This window comes from Tursiops truncatus, chromosome 10, assembly GCF_011762595.2.
Source record: "Tursiops truncatus isolate mTurTru1 chromosome 10, mTurTru1.mat.Y, whole genome shotgun sequence".
NCBI classification, from domain to species: domain Eukaryota; kingdom Metazoa; phylum Chordata; class Mammalia; order Artiodactyla; family Delphinidae; genus Tursiops; species Tursiops truncatus.
In genome coordinates this window covers 45,917,478-45,934,936 of record NC_047043.1, presented here as the reverse complement: position 1 = coordinate 45,934,936, position 17,459 = coordinate 45,917,478, and the positions used below count along the sequence as shown (strand labels likewise).

Below are 17,459 nucleotides of genomic sequence, written 5' to 3'. Positions count from 1 at the left end.
TATGCACTGGAGGGGAGATTCTGACAGTCAGGGGAGAACTGCCCCTCCCTCATCCTCCCGAGACAACACCCCTTGAACAGGGAGGACGTCTCTCAGCCGCCCAGATGATGGCACACACCCTGCCGTGCCCCAGGTGATGTACAGCTGGCGATGGATTTCAGCAGAGAGGCTCTAGCTCCAGCCACCAGGAGTCCTTTGTCTGGAACCCTGTCTGTTGATGCGGCCGGCCCCAGAGGGTTAGCTCGGCCTTCCCCTGCATATGAGTGCACGGGTCCCGGCCTGGTGTTCGCTCACAGATGGCTGGCACAGAAGATACAGTGGGCTTAGCCTAGACCCAAGTTCTGCTGAAACCTCCTTGGACCCATTTGTCCCTTCTGCATTTGTTTGTGTGTGTGTGTGTTTCTGTGTCTGTGTGTGTCTGTGTGTTTGTATATGAGAGGCAGAGGTTTGGAGGAAGAGAAAGAGTGATGCCAATGAATGTCAGGGAACAATACCATCCCAAGGATAAGCGTTTAGTTGTACCTGTGGCTCCTAGAGGACATGTTCCTATGTCCTCTGTTGGTAGATGCAATACTACATAATGCATGCTTGAGATAGCAGATTCCACACCCAACAAAATCTGTTCTGGGTAGTGAGGGCTTAGGCCAGAAAAGATGGACTGGATGTAACACCCAAACTCATGGATCTTCAGACGTTCACATTTTCTCTAGTAACGCAGGCATTGTTACGGCCACAGGTGGGTTTGAGTTCTTCAGCTAATCCAAGCCAAACCATTGAAAAGTATCTACAGAGTTGGAAGCAGTAGGCGGAGAAGAGGATGTGAAACGGTTTAGGGACCAGGAAGGCTCTGGCCCTCCTTGCTGACCACCGTTCCCAGGGCCTGGTGTGTTGTGTGAGCTCACTACGTCTTGATGAATTATTAGTTATCCCAGAACACATGCCCCACGTGGCCTTTCCTCTCTGCTACTAGGGACCTGAGCTGAAATCTCTCTCCAAGCCTATCAGGGTTGCTTCTGTCAGAGTGACAACAGGCAGAAGGGGTTCTTCTCCCGGGAAGGCCTGGGATCCTCTGGGTTTCCCTCGGGGCCGAGCCCATGCATAGCCTGCCCTTACGGTGAGTCCCAGAGGAGACACCATCGATATCCAAGGCTGTCTTCTCATGCTGCAGTGTGAATTCCCAAGATCTAGGGTTACTGTAGTGCTTGCAGCTGAGCTGTGGCTAAGTTCCAGGTCTGAGAATGAAACGTGCCGTCCTCAGGACTTGCTTGCCCATTTCCATTTGTGTCAGTCAAGGTCTTAGGACACTGACGGCAAGTACCGCTACTTGCCTTCAAATGTGGCAACGACCTCCTCCCTACTTCTAAGAGTGGGCTTTGCCCAAGCTTTCAGAGCCCGACTCCACGGAGCACCCAACCATCGTTGAGCCCTTATTCTGTGCCCAACAGTGTACACACGCTTACGCTTGTTGTCCAAAATAAGCCTTTCAACTGACATGCAGTATGCGGTTATCCTGTGTAGCAGATGAGGAAACTGGTGCTCACAGATGTATAGTGCTCAAAGTCACCCAGCTGGTGAAGATCAGAGCCCCAGTCGGAACACTAATTGGGGAATTATTTAAGGTATGTTTCATCCTTTGATGGATGTTGTTTCAACATTTTCATCCTTGTCCCTGCCCTGTGGCATCCTTCTTTGTTCTGGAATCTCTAAGTGGAACGGGAAGGACACATCAGCCCTTAAGCACTGGGATTTCAGATTCCAGGAGCCAGAACGGGTGACTCGTCCAGCAGCCCATGCCAGGTCAAAGTTTCTTAGCTCCCCAGCCTCTCCTCCTTATGATAATCATTTCCCTGAGAAGCCTGCAGTCTGCGTGACTTATACACCTGTAAGTGAGATACGTACTCTCAACAGTAACCGCCCAGTTTCGGTGAATGAAGATTAATGTTTTGCTGACCAAGAGGCAGCACAGAGAGCTGCAGGCCCCATTTGTTGTTTATATTACAGCAGGTGAAAAATCAAAGTGATTTGCCCAGGTTTGTTTCCAGATCAGGTTAAATGTGGCTCTGAGTCTAGGTTTAGTCATGGTCCCAACTTTGCTGAGTTTACTGTGTCTCCCCAAGAGCCACTCACCCCTCAGTAGTTGTTTCTCTTACAACAAGGCTCGCTGTGCACGCTGATCGGCCCACACCTTCCTCCACCACCCGGAATATCCTGGAACACTACCCTCACCGCTCCCACACCCAGCAGTGTCCTGCATGCTTGCTTAGCACCATCCCAGAAGTCAAGCTTCCAGGGGAAACGTCACGAGTGGGTTTGGAAACACGAGGAAGCCACGGCTCGTAAAGTGATGGGGAAATAGGGCCAGAGCTCACGTGAAGGCACTGTCATCCTCAAGCACCATCAAACCGAGAGTGAGTTTGCCAGCCCAGGAGATGAGTAAAACCTCAAGTTTGAGGAAGGGCAGATGCACCCTATTGTGACTGGGGCCTAGCACGCCCCAATCGTAGGCCACCTCATGGCTTCCAAGAGGGATTTGAGACGTATAAAAGGTGTGCAGTGTTAGAGCATCTCAAAAGCCTCAGCATCTCCACGTTCCAGCCACTGGTAAAATCAGGTATGTCGGGCAAAGGAACGCAGCTCTTGGGAGCTTGGTTCTACCTGGTCCAAAACTCTGCGGGCAGCTGGGGCTTGTGCACCGGCTGGCTGGTCAGCAAGAAAGGCCTTGTGTGGGCAAATCTCTCGTCCGTATCATTTGGGACGCACCTCTCTTGGGCTACAAGTCAACATCTGAAGTGTGTGGGGTGGGGGCTGAGATGGGGGTCCAGGGTGTGACCAGAGTCCTGTGTTGAGGGTCCTGCTGGCATGTGTGGTGGCGCTGTTGTCGTGGCCAGGAGCTGAGCGGAGCTGATTAGGAGAGGGTGGCACCAAGTCTAGGGCAGGGCTGCCCTGAAGGGAAAGGCCAGTGCAGCGAGGGAGGAGAGCTCCTCAGGGAGCAGGGGGCAGAGGCTCAGGGAGCTCAGAGCAGCAAGGACATGAGGAGGTGGTAAAGCGGCCATGTCCTGCTCTGGGAGTCGGGGACCATTGTTCCACCCCCGTGTGCTCAGTGCCTGGGGATCCATGACTTCCCTCTCTAAGATGTGCATTCTCCCCTAGAATTTAGTATCGATCTAAACGGTCCTTTTGTCTCTAGATGAGTCTTTTCTATGAATTCTCTTACTGAGTGGTTAGCATGCTCCATTACAATTGTTTGATATTTATATAAAAGGTCAAAATCTTTACAAGAGTACTCAACGTGTTTTGGTTCTCGTGTGTGTGTATGTGTGTGTGTTTGTGATCACGCGAGCACACACACACACATATATCTTTACACTCATATTTACCTGTGTATTTACATGTGTTTGCGTGGAGATTTATATGCTCATTAATCCTTACAACAACTTTAAGAAGAGTACAGAGAAGTTAAGTACCTTGCTCAAAGTCACACAGCTGGTTCATTTTTGAGACAGGACTCACATCCAAGAAAATCATGTTCTAAATTCCACAGTATCTGCTGTGGAAGGATAATACATTTGTCCTCATTGTCCCTGACCTTTCTTCTTATTCTTTCCTTCTCTCTCCTGTCTCTGTCTGTCTGTCTCTCTCTCATTTTTTATATTTTTGTTTTTTCTACCCCTCTCCATTACTCTTCTCCTTTCACCCATTTTTCCTCTCTTTCTTCTTTCCTTCCTTCCTTCTATATTTCTTTATTTGTCTCAATTAAAACCTTGCTATGGCTTACAAACTGTAGCTACAATTTATACTGACTCACCTCATTGCACACACAGACACATTTAATCGGTGAAGCCAGTAGGCAAAGGTTGAAATGGCACAGGTTTAACGAGGGAAGTGGTTCTCCTGGGTTGAGTGTCTCTAAGGTTCTAGAGTTCCTCACTTCAGTGTCTTTTCCGTTGCAGTGCACATCCAGACCAGAATGTATCATCCAAAGCAGAAGCTGTGCTGCCCGCTACCAAAGGATTGCTGCCCTCCATCCCAGCAATGCTGCACCCCACCAAAGTATTGCTGCCCCTCACCAAAGGATTGCTGTCCCCCACCTCAGCAGTACTGTCCCCCTCTGCGGCAATGCTGTCCCCCAGTAAAGTACTGTTTCCCCCCACCAAAGCACTGCTAAACTCCACCTCAGCACAGCAAGCAGCCTTGAAACCTCCACCCAAGGGCAAGGAGCCCTCTGTCCCAACGTGCGCAGCCCCTCAGCAGTGCCAGAAGTCCAAGCAGAAATAAACCGCAGGCATGGGCCAGAGGCCAAGCTCCCTGCAGAACAGAGATCATGAAGCCCACTCCCCTCTCTAGCCAGCTAGCTGTCAGCACCGCTCACCCCCGGCTTCCGGAAGCAGCCACACTTGTGGAAAAGGCAGCACCAAGATGGCAGCTTCCTGGATCAACATTTCTTATGAATTAGCAGCTGCCGTTTCCATTTTGCAAAGGATCTGGTTCTAAACCTTCTAATCTTCTTTGCAGACGTGTATACGTCGCCCTTTTGGCTTCTTGGAAACTTAAGCAACATGCCCTGACCACCCTTTCCTAGCACACGTGGTCTCTGCTCCAGTTTTTCAAACAATTAAACACAATTCCGCTGCCATGAATGTGTCGGTTTGATTATTTCATCATCTTACAGTTGTTAACTCCTGCAGATTTTGTATCCTGCTGCCTAAATAGAGCCCTAGGATGGCTGGGCATGTGGGTGCAGCTGGGGCAGAAGGCATTGGGAGATGCACTTCTGAGCTGAAGGACATTTTCCATGGTTCTGCCAGGGTGAGGAGGAGAGATGGGCACTTCAGCCGCATGGAGACATATACCCCCATACTTTCAAAATTAGAATAGCCTTCGGACACTGGGGAGATGATGCCCAGGTCGAAAACGGAGGCACAGAAAGAGTAAGGGAAACCCAGCCAGGAGCTAAATAGTAAAGCAGAGGCAAATAAAGGGAAATTCAGAGAATACTCCAGGGGCATGTGGGTGAAAATGAATTGAGGACCCGGCCTCAAAAACTCTCCCACTGGTAAAGGAAAAGACGAGATTTTGTTCAAGCTAACAAAATGTTAAGAGACAGTGTATGTAAAAATCATACATCATGGGAGAAAATATTTGCAAATGAAGCAACTGACAAAAGATTAATTTCCAAAATTTACAGGCAGCTCATGCAGCTCAGTAACAAAAAAAACAAACAACCCAGTTCAAAAACGGGCAGAAGACCTAAATAGACATTTCTCCAAAGAAGATATACAGACTGCCAACAAAGACATGAAAGAATGCTCAACATCATTAATAATCAGAGAAATGCAAATCAAAACTTCAATGAGATATCATCTCACAGCAGTCAGAATGGCCATCCTCAAAAAATCTAGAAACAATAAACGCTGGTGAGGGTGTGGAGGAAAGGGAACACTCTTGCACTGCTGGTGGGAATGTGAATTGGTTCAGCCACTATGGAGAACAGTATGGAGGTTCCTTAAAAAACTACAAATAGAACTACCATATGACCCAGCAATCCCACTACTGGGCATATACCCTGAGAAAACCAAAATTCAAAAAGAGTCATGTACCAAAATGTTCATTGCAGCTCTATTTACAATAGCCCGGAGATGGAAACAACCTAAGTGCCCATCATCGGATGAATGGATAAAGGAGATGTGGCACATATATACAATGGAATATTACTCAGCCATAAAAAGAAATGAAATTGAGCTCTCTGTAATGAGGTGGATAGACCTAGAGTCTGTCATACAGAGTGAAGTAAGTCAGAAAGAGAGAGACAAATACCGTATGCTAACACATATATATGGAATTTAAGGGAAAAATAATGTCATGAAGAACCTAGGGGTAAGCCAGTAGTAAGACACAGACCTACTGGAGAACGGACTTGAGGATATGGGGAGGGGGAAGGGTGAGCTGTGACAGGGCGTTAGAGAGGCATGGACATATATACAGTAACAAACATAAGGTAGATAGCTAGTGGGAAGCAGCCACATGGCACAGGAATATCGGCTCGGTGTTTTGTGACCGCCAGGAGGGGTGGGATAGGGAGGGTGGGAGGGAGGGAGATGCAAGAGGGAAGAGATATGGGAACATATGTATATGTATAACTGATTCACTTTGTTATAAAGCAGAAACTAACACACCATTGTAAAGCAATTATACCACAATAAAGATGTTAAAAAAATCATACATCCATCAGACACACATATCCACTGTGAGTAATTTTTAAAGTCATAGCACCCATTGATTCTCTAGCTTAGGGTTTCTCCTGGGCTATTTTTCTCTCACTGCCCTGTTACTTTCCATTCCCTAAATCCTTGCGATATCAGGGTAACCTGAGTAACCGGTGGTAACCTCAGGCCCACGGGTAAGCCAAACTTCTTCTTTCTTTTACGTCCACTACACCCATACCTTTCCACCGAATCCTTCTCTCACTAAGAGTCCCCAAATTGAGGTCTTTGCATCTCTTTTCCTGTACCTGTCTCCCATTTCACGTTTCTGGGCTACAAGGGAATCACTGAAAATCCACAGAAGTGCCCAAAGGAATCAGAAAGGAACAAAACATACACTAAATGTGTGAATTATCCCCAACATAGATCACAGAGCATGTAGGATTCAGAATACGCTAAAGTCAAAAGTTTTACTTTTAGTTTAGCATGCTTCCATGGTTGGCTGGTCTCTTCGTCCTCCACCACCTCTGTTCATACCCTTCAGCGAGGCTCCATCCATCTACCTATTTACCCATCACCAATCCATCCATCCCAAGCAGCAATGCATCATCGCATCCTTCGTAAGTACCTGCACCTCCCTTTGTTTAGAATGTGTGGGATGTTGTGGAAGCACAAACTCACACACAAGGCTCCAATAGTCTTGGTTTTATCCCCATAAGGAAAGCAAGCTCAGACTGTCAAGACAGCAAAAAGCAGTTTGACCGGAAGACGTCTAATTCATGGGCGACTTGGAAGCCACAGATACGTCATTCCTGCCCTCAGAACTCAGAGGAGACAGAGAGAGAACACTGAGGGCTGTTGAGGGGAGGAAGGAGGACTTGGCCATCTGTGTCATAATGACATCCACCACAGGGCTCCCAGAAAATGTCTTTCCAGGAAGAACACCGGAAGAAGGGAGCTTCAGAGCAGAAAGACAGCGGGATGTGTGTAAATAAGCAGGAGTGCGTTCTAGGACTGCGTAGAGCAGCAGCCAATGCTGCGAGTGCTAGCTGTTCCCAGGAGGCCAGTCTTCAACGTCTCAGCCCCTGTCCGTGGTGGAGAGAGCACATAGCCTCTGCAGCCACCTGCACCATTTGACACCACGGAAAGCTGGGGGGCGCATCCAGTTTCCAGACCTATGTGTCGTAAATATTTCCAACAGAGCGTTGCATTCAACAGAACTCAACGATGACACACAAAATGAATTGAAAAGCTGTAGACACCTTAAGTGAACTCTCTGAAAATGATGAGCTCTTTGAGCCAGTTCCCCACCCTCAGACACCTCAGTCCGCACAGGCTCCAAATAGCTCCTCTCCTGCCTCACATACATGACCTTGCCGCAGAACTCTCATTTGGGTTCTTATTCTCTATTTCCTCACCCTCCCTCCCTCAGCTGATTAAGACAAGGGTGAATTTTGCCTCTCTGGGCTTCACTTAATTTCGCCTCCACTAATTATCATACTAGGATTGTGTGCACACGGGGTTATGTGTGGACCATCTTGCGGAATTTTCCTTTATCCCGTCATAGTGGGTTTGGAAGCCAGATGCATGTCTATGATGGACTGAATCCAATACTTCCCTACGCCTCACTTTACTCATGTGTATAGTGGGCAGAATAATACCTGCAACCTGGGGTTGACGGGGAGGGGTCTTCAATGAGACAATGTAAATAAATAGTAAATAGAATGTAACACATAGTAAATGTTGGATGAATGTTAGCTCTTGCTTTTATTATTATTCTCCACTTCCTGACAGAGCAGCAAGACCCTCCACTTATTACCTCCCACCTGACGACATGGGTTCCACACCGTTAGTCAGAACAAGGTGTGAGGGGCAGGGCGCATCTTGGGGCCAGGACAAGGAAGAGTTGTGTAGACCAAAGCATCCGAGGGGTGTTCACAGGCGGAAATGGCATTTCGTCCACGGTCTATTCACCACATTGGGTGGTTGCCCTTTTCTTCCACAAACTTCCCTTTGTAATACCTGCCCATGATGATTCCTGCTGTTGAGGCAGTCCTGGGCAGCTCTGGCCCACAGTGACATTTGCCTATCAAGGTACACTGCCAGCCATGTCTCTTGGAGGCAGACCCTACTCCCAGGAGGAGGCTGATAAGCTGAGGAAGCATGGGAAGGGCATGGTGTGTGCCAAGCACTCACACGCACAGATACCACCAGGAAGCAGGTCTTGGTCTTCCTATGAGAGGTAGTGGCAAGGTGAAGAGAAGCTCCTTACGTGTTCAGTGTAACAACACCTTGCACATGGTGGAGGTGAGATTCAAACCCTGGTCCTTATCTTTGCAACATGGCAAGTGCTCTGACCGTGCTAGTGGCTAGAAGAAGCATAAAGCGTGGATCCTGTCTTTCCAGAACTTAAAACTCACTGATCCGTTGGGAAGGCAAAGGCAGTACCTTCAAACAGTCACACATTCACACGTGTTTATACAGGGGTACACGTTCATATCAAAGACACACACGGGGTTATTATTCAGAGTAAATACTCCTCGTGTCAAGACTTCCACTGACCATGGAGAACAGAAGATGGAGCAGCGTCCCAGAGGCACCCGGTGGGCAGGCGTCGTCCTCCCAGCTTCTCCAAACAAAGAAATTCCCTAGAAGGTAGTATGCTGCAAGAAAAAGAACACACACACATATCCTGGAGCCTGGCAGGGCTGGGTTAAATCCTCTCTTCCCTGCTTTTTCCTTAAGTAACCTTAGCGAACGGAAACTTTCGAAGCTGTAAAATGAAAATAGCTCCGACTTCAAAGCCTGAATTATGCACTGGAGGGGAGATTCTGACAGTCAGGGGAGAACTGCCCCTCCCTCATCCTCCCGAGACAACACCCCTTGAACAGGGAGGACGTCTCTCAGCCGCCCAGATGATGGCACACACCCTGCCGTGCCCCAGGTGATGTACAGCTGGCGATGGATTTCAGCAGAGAGGCTCTAGCTCCAGCCACCAGGAGTCCTTTGTCTGGAACCCTGTCTGTTGATGCGGCCGGCCCAGAGGGTTAGCTCGGCCTTCCCCTGCATATGAGTGCACGGGTCCCGGCCTGGTGTTCGCTCACAGATGGCTGGCACAGAAGATACAGTGGGCTTAGCCTAGACCCAAGTTCTGCTGAAACCTCCTTGGACCCATTTGTCCCTTCTGCATTTGTTTGTGTGTGTGTGTGTTTCTGTGTCTGTGTGTGTCTGTGTGTTTGTATATGAGAGGCAGAGGTTTGGAGGAAGAGAAAGAGTGATGCCAATGAATGTCAGGGAACAATACCATCCCAAGGATAAGCGTTTAGTTGTACCTGTGGCTCCTAGAGGACATGTTCCTATGTCCTCTGTTGGTAGATGCAATACTACATAATGCATGCTTGAGATAGCAGATTCCACACCCAACAAAATCTGTTCTGGGTAGTGAGGGCTTAGGCCAGAAAAGATGGACTGGATGTAACACCCAAACTCATGCATCTTCAGAGGTTCACATTTTCTCTAGTTACGTAGGCATTGCTACGGCCACAAGTGGGTTTGAGTTCTTCAGCTAATCCAAGCCAAACCATTGAAAAGTATCTACAGAGTTGGAAGCAGTAGGCGGAGAAGAGGATGTGAAACGGTTTAGGGACCAGGAAGGCTCTGGCCCTCCAGTCTGGCCACCGTCCCCAGGGCCTGGTGTGTTGTGTGAGCTCACTACGTCTTGATGAATTATTAGTTATCCCAGAACACATGCTCCACGTGGCCTTTCTTCTCTGCTACTAGGGACCTGAGCTGAAATCTCTCTCCAAGCCTATCAGGGTTGCTTCTGTCAGAGTGACAACAGGCAGAAGGGGTTCTTCTCCCGGGAAGGCCTGGGATCCTCTGGGTTTCCCTCGGGGCCGAGCCCATGCATAGCCTGGCCTTATCGTGAGTCCCAGAGGAGGAACCATTGATATCCAAGGTTGTTTTCTCATGCTACAGTGTGAATTCCCAAGATCTAGGGTTACTGTAGTGCTTGCAGCTGAGCTGTGGCTAAATTCCAGGTTTGAGAATGAAACGTTCCGCCCTCAGGCCTGGCTTGCCCATTTCCATTTGTGTCAGTCAAGGTCTTAGGACACTGGCAGCAAGTGCCGCTTCTTGCCTTCAAATGTGGCAACGACCTCCTCCCTACTTCTAAGAGTGGGCTTTGCCCCAGCTTTCAGAGCCCGACTCCATGGAGCACCCAACCATCACTGAGCCCTTATTCTGTGCCCAACAGTGTGCACATGCTTACACATGTTGTCCAAAATAAGCCTTTCAGCTGACATGCAGTATGGGGTTATCCTGTGTAGCAGATGAGAAAACTGGTGCGCAAAGATGTAAAGTGCCCAAAGTCACCCAGCTGGTGAAGATCAGAGCCCCAGTCGGAACACTAATTGGGGAATTATTTAAGGTATGTTTCATCCTTTGATGGATGTTGTTTCAACATTTTCATCCTTGTCCCTGCCCTGTGGCATCCCTCTTTGTTCTGGAATCTCTAAGTGGAACGGGAAGGACGCATCAGCCCTTAAGCCCTGGGATTTCAGATTCCAGGAGCCAGAACGGGTGACTCGTCCAGCAGCCCATGCCAGGTCAAAGTTTCTTAGCTCCCCAGCCTCTCCTCCTTATGATAATCATTTCCCTGAGAAGCATGAAGTCTGCGTGACTTATACACCTGTAAGTGAGATACGTACTCTCAACAGTAAGCACCCAGTTTCTGTGAATGAAGACTAATGTTTTGCTGACCAAGAGGCAGCACAGAGAGCTGCAGCCCCATTTTTTGTTTATATTACAGCAGGTGAAAAATCAAAGTGGGTTGCCCAGGTTTGTTTCCAGATCAGGCTGAATGTGGCTCTGAGTCTAGGTTTAGTCATGGTCCCAACTTTGCTGAGTTTACTGTGTCTCCCCAAGAGCCACTCACCCCTCAGTAGTTGTTTCTCTTACAACAAGGCTCGCTGTGCATGCTGATCGGCCCACACCTTCCCCCACCACGCGGAATATCCTGGAACACTACCCTCACCGCTCCCACACCCAGCAGTGTCCTGCATGCTTGCTTAGCACCATCCCAGACGTCAAGCTTCTAGGGGAAACGTCACGAGTGGCTTTGGAAACACGAGGAAGCCACGGCTCGTAAAGTGATGGGGAAATAGGGCCAGGGCTCACGTGAAGGCACTGTCATCCTCAAGCACCATCAAACCGAGAGTGAGTTTGCCAGCCCAGGAGATGAGTAAAACCTCAAGTTTGAGGAAGGGCAGATGCATCCTATTGTGACTAGGGTCTAGCACGCCCCAATCGTAGGCCACCTCATTGCTTCCAAGAGGGATTTGAGACGTATAAAAGGTGTGCAGTCTTAGAGCATCTCAAAAGCCTCAGCATCTCCACGTTCCAGCCACTGGTGAAATCAGGTATGTCGGGCAAAGGAACGCAGCTCTTGGGAGCTTGGTTCTACCTGGTCCAAAACTCTGCGGGCAGCTGGGGCTGGCTAACTGGCTGGCTGGTCAGAAAGAATGGCCTCGTGTGGGCACCTCTCTCATCCGTATCATGTGGGACCCACCTCTCTTGGGCTACAAGTCAACATCTGAAGTGTGTGGGGTGGGGGCTGAGATGGGGGTCCAGGGTTTGACAAGAGTCCTGTCTTGAGGGTCCTGCTGGCGTCTGTGGTGGCGCTGTTGTCGTGGCCAGGAGCTGAGCGGAGCTGATTAGGAGAGGGTAGCACCAACTCTAGGGCAGGGCTGCCCTGAAGGGAAAGGCCAGTGCAGCGAGGGAGGAGAGCTCCTCAGGGAGCAGGGGGCAGAGGCCCAGGGAGCTCAGAGCAGCAAGGACATGAGGAGGTGGTAAAGCGGCCATGTCCTGCTCTGGGAGTAAGGGACCATTGTTCCACCCCCGTGTGCTCAGTGTTTGGGGATCCATGAGTTCCCTCTCTAAGATGTGCATTCTCCCCTAGAATTTAGTCTCGATCTAAACGGTCGTTTTGTCTCTAGATGAGCCTTTTCTATGAATTCTCTTACAGAGTGGTTAACAAGCTCCATTACAATTGTTTGATATTTATATAAAAGGTCAAAATCTTTACAAGAGCACTCATTGTGTTTTGGTTCTCGTGTGTGTGTGTGTGTGACCACGCGAGCACACACACACATATATCTTTACACTCATATTTACCTGTGTATTTACATGTGTCTGTGTGGAGTTTTATATGCTCATTAATCCTTACAACAACTTTAAGAAGAGTACAGAGAAGTTAAGTACCTTGCTCAAAGTCACACAGCTGGTTAATTTTTGAGACTGGACTCACATCCAAGAAAATCATGTTCTAAATTCCACAGTATCTGCTGTGGAAGGATAATACATTTGTCCTCATTGCCCCTGACCTTTCTTCTTATTCTTTCCTTCTCTCTCCTGTCTCTGTCTGTCTGTCTCTCTCTCATTTTTTATATTTTTGTTTTTTCTACCCCTCTCCATTTCTCTTCTCCTTTCACCCATTTTTCCTCTCTTTCTTCTTTCCTTCCTTCCTTCTATATTTCTTTATTTGTCTCAATTAAAACCTTGCTATGGCTTACAAACTGTAGCTACAATTTGTACTGACTCACATCATTGCAGACACACACACACACATTTAATCGGTGAAGCCACCAGGCAAAGGTTGAAACGGCACAGGTTTGAACGAGGCAAGTGGTTCTCCTGGGTTGAGTGTCTCTAAGGTTCTAGAGTTCCTCACTTCAGTGTCTTTTCCGTTGCAGTGCACATCCAGACCAGAATGTATCATCCAAAGCAGAAGCTGTGCTGCCCGCTACCAAAGGATTGCTGCCCTCCATCCCAGCAATGCTGCACCCCACCAAAGTATTGCTGCCCCTCACCAAAGGATTGCTGTCCCCCACCTCAGCAGTACTGTCCCCCTCCGCGGCAATGCTGCCCCCCAGTAAAGTACTGTTTCCCCCCACCAAAACACTGCTAAACTCCACCTCAGCACAGCAAGCAGCCTTGCCAACCTCCACCCAAGGGCAAGGAGCCCTCTATCCCAAAGTGCCCAGACCCTCAGCAGTGCCAGAAGTCCAAGCAGAAGTAAACCGCAGGCATGGGCCAGAGGCCAAGCTCCCTGCAGAACAGAGAACATGAAGCCCACTCCCCTCTCTCAGCCAGCTAGCTGTCAGCACCTCCCACCCCCGGCTTCTGGAAGCAGCCACATTTGTGGAAAAGGCAGCACCAAGATGGCAGCTTCCTGGATCAACATTTCTTATGAATTAGCAGCTGCAATTTCCATTTAGCAAAGGATCCGGTTCTAAACCGTCTAATCTTCTTTGCAGACTTGTATACTTCGCCCTTTTGGCTTCTTGGAAACTTAAGCAACATGCCCGACCATCCTTTCCTAGCACACTTGGTCTCTGCTCCAGTTTTTCAAACAATTAAACACAATTTCGCTGCCATGAATGTGTCGGTTTGATTATTTCGTCATCTTACAGTCGTTAACTCCTGCAGATTTTGTATCCTGCTGCCTAAATATGAGCCCTAGGAGGGCTGGGCATGTGGGTGCAGGTTGAGCAGAAGGCATGGGGAGATGCACTTCTGAGCTGAAGGACATTTTCCATGGTCCTGCCAGGGTGAGGAGGAGAGATGGGCACTTCAGCCGCATGGAGACACATCCCCCCATACTTTCAAAATAAGAACAGCCTTTGGACCCAAGGGAGATGATACCCGTCTCAAAAACGGAGGCACAGAAAGAGTAAGGGAAACCCAGCCAGGAGCTCAAGAGTAGAGTAGAGGCAAATAAATGGAAATTCAGAGAATACTCCAAGGCCATGTGGGTGAAAATGAATTGAGAACCTGGCCTCAAAAACTCTCCCACTGGTAAAGGAAAAGACGAGATTTTGTTCAAGCTAACAAAATGTGTAAGAGACAGTCTATGTAAAGATCATATATCATGGGAGAAAATATTTGCAAATGAAGCAACTGACAAAGGATTAATTTCCAAAATTTACAAGCAGCTCATGCAGCTCAGTAACAAAATACAAACAACCCAGTCCAAAAATGGTCAGAAGACCTAAATAGACATTTCTCCAAACAGGATATACAGACTGCCAACAAACACATGAAAGAATGCTCAACATCATTAATAATTAGAGAAATGCAAATCAAAACTTCAATGAGATATCATCTCACAGCAGTCAGAACGGCCATCCTCAAAAAATCTAGAAACAATAAATGCTGGAGAGGGTGTGGAGGAAAGGGAACACTCTTGCACTGCTGGTGGGAATGTGAATTGGTTCAGCCACTATGGAGAACAGTATGGAGGTTCCTTAAAAAACTACAAATAGAACTACCATATGACCCAGCAATCCCACTACTGGGCATATACCCTGAGACAACCAAAATTCAAAAAGAGTCATGTACCAAAATGTTCATTGCAGCTCTATTCACAATAGCCCGGAGATGGAAAGAACCTAAGTGCCCATCATCGGATGAATGGATAAAGGAGATGTGGCACATATATACAATGGAATATTACTCAGCCATAAAAAGAAATGAAATTGAGCTCTCTGTAATGAGGTGGATAGACCTAGAGTCTGTCATACAGAGTGAAGTAAGTCCAGAAAGAGAAAGACAAATAGCGTATGCTAACACATATATATGGAATTTTATGGGAAAAAATGTCATGAAGAACCTAGGGGTAAGCCAGGAGTAAGACACAGACCTACTGGAGAACGGACTTGAGGATATGGGGAGGGGGAAGGGTGAGCTGTGACAGGGCGAGAGAGAGGCATGGACATATATACAGTAACAAATGTAAGGTAGATAGCTAGTGGGAAACAGCGACATGGCACAGGAATTATCGGCTCAGTGTTTTGTGACCGCCAGGATGGGTGGGATAGGGAGGGTGAGAGGGAGGGAGATGCAAGAGGGAAGAGATATGGGAACATATGTATATGTATAGCTGATTCACTTTGTTATAAAGCAGAAACTAACACACCATTGTAAAGCAATTATACCACAATAAAGATGTTAAAATAATATCATACATCCATCACACACACGTATCCACTGTGAATAATTTTTAAAGTCATAGCACCCATTGATTCTCTAGCTTGGGGTTTCTCCTGGGCTATTTTTCCCTCACTGCCCTGTTACTTTCCATACCCTAACTCCTTGCGGTATCAGGGTAACCTGAGTAAACGGTGGTAACCTCAGGCCCACAGGTAATCCAAACTTCTTTCTATTACGTCCACTACACCCATACCTTTCCACCGAATCCTTCTCTCACTAAGAGTCCCCACATTGAGGTCTTTGCATCTCTTTTCCTGTACCTGTCTCCCATTTCACGTTTCTGGGCTACAAGGGAATCACTGAAAATCCACAGAAGTTCCCAAAGGAATCAGAAAGGAACAAAACATAAACTAAATTTGTGAATTATCCCCAACATAGATAGCAGATTTGTAGAATTCAGAATACGCTAAAGACAAAACGTTTAGTTTTAATTTAGCATTGCTTCCATGCTTGGCTGGTCTCTTCGTCCTCCACCACCACTGTTCATGCCCTCCAGTTAGGCTCCATCCATCTACCTATTTATCCATCACCAGTCCATACATCCCAAGCAGCAATGCATCATCGCATCCTTCGTAAATACCTGCCCCTCCTTTCATTTAGAATGTGAGGGATGCTGTGGAAGCACAAACTCACACACAAGGCTCCAGTATTCTTGGTTTAATCCCCGTGATGAAAGCAAGCTCAGACCATCAAGACAACAAAAAGCAGTTTGACCGGAAGACGTCCTAATTCATGGGCAACTTGGAAGCCACAGATACGTCATTCCTGCCCTCAGAATTCAGAGGAGACAGAGAGAGAACACTGAGGGCTGTTGAGGGGAGGAAGGAGAACTTGGCCATCTGTGTCATAATGACATTCACCACAGGGCTCCCAGAAAATGTCTTTCCACGAAGAACACCGGGAGCAGGGAGGTTCAGAGCAGAAGGACAGCGGGATGTGTGTAAGTAAGCAGCAGTGCGTTCCAGGACTGCGTAGAGCAGCAGCCAGTGTTGCGAGTGCTAGTTGTTCCCAGGAGGCCAGTCTTCAAAGTCTCAGCTCCTGTCCCGTGGTGGAGAGAGCACATAGCCTCTGCAGCCACCTTCACTATTTGACACCACGGAATGCTGGGGGCGCATCCAGTTTCTAGACCTATGTTTCGTAAATATTTCCAACACAGCGTTGCATTCAACAAAACTCAACGATGACACACAAAATGAATTGAAAAGCTGTAGACACCTTAAGTGGACTCCCTGAAAATGATGAGCTCTTTGAGCCAATTCCCCACCCTCAGATACCTCAGTCCGCACAGGCTCAAAGTAGCTCCTCTCCTGCCTCACATACATGACCTTGCCCCAGAACTCTCATTTGGTTTCTTATTCTCTATTTCCTCACCCTCCCTCCCTCAGTTGATTAAGACAAGGTTGAATTTTGCCTCTCTGGGCTTCAGTTAATTTTCTCCTCCACTAATTATCACACTAGGATTGTGTGCACACGGGGTTATGTGTGGACTATCTTGCGGAATTTTTCTTTATCCCGTCATAGTGGGTTTGGGTGCCAGATGCATGCCTATGATGGACTGAATCCAATACTTCCCTAAGCCTCACTTTACTCATGTGTATAGTGGGCAGAATAATACCTGCAACCTGGGGTTGACGGGGAGGGGTCTTCAATGAGACAATGTAAATAAATAGTAAGTAGGATGTAACACATAGTAAATGTTGGATGAATGTTAGCTCCTGCTTTTATTATTATTCTCCACTTCCTGACAGAGCCATGTCTTTTGGAGGGAGACCCTACACCCAAGAGGAGGCTGATAAGATGAGGAAGCATGGAAAGGGCACGCCATGTGCCAAGCGCACACACACACAGATACGACCATATTGAAGCAGGTCTTGCCCTTCCTATGAGAGCTAGTGGTGAGTGAAGAGAAGCTCCTTACCTGTTCAGTGTAACAACACCTTGCACATGGTGGAGGTGAGATTCAAACCGTGGTCTTTATCTTTGCAACATGGCAAGTGCTCTGACCGTGCTAGTGGCTACAGGAAGCATAAAGCCTGGATCCCGTCTTTCCCGAACTTAAAACTCACTGATCCGTTGGGAAGGCAAAGGCAGTACTTTCACACAGTCTCACGTTCACAGGTATTTATACAGGGCTACACGTTCGTATGAAAGACACACATGGTGTTGTTATTCAGTGTAAATTCTCCAAGTGTGAAGAATTCCACTGAC

General features: G+C 47.8%; 1 long non-coding RNA gene across 1 annotated transcript; it reads left to right on the top strand.

Moving 5' to 3' along the window:
- Window positions 1-11,047: 11,047 nt before the first annotated feature.
- On the top strand, window positions 11,048-13,636 carry LOC117313886 (uncharacterized). The gene is made up of 2 exons (XR_004528472.2): window positions 11,048-11,620; window positions 12,953-13,636. It is a non-coding gene; the product is annotated as an uncharacterized lncRNA (long non-coding RNA).
- Window positions 13,637-17,459: the final 3,823 nt, after the last annotated feature.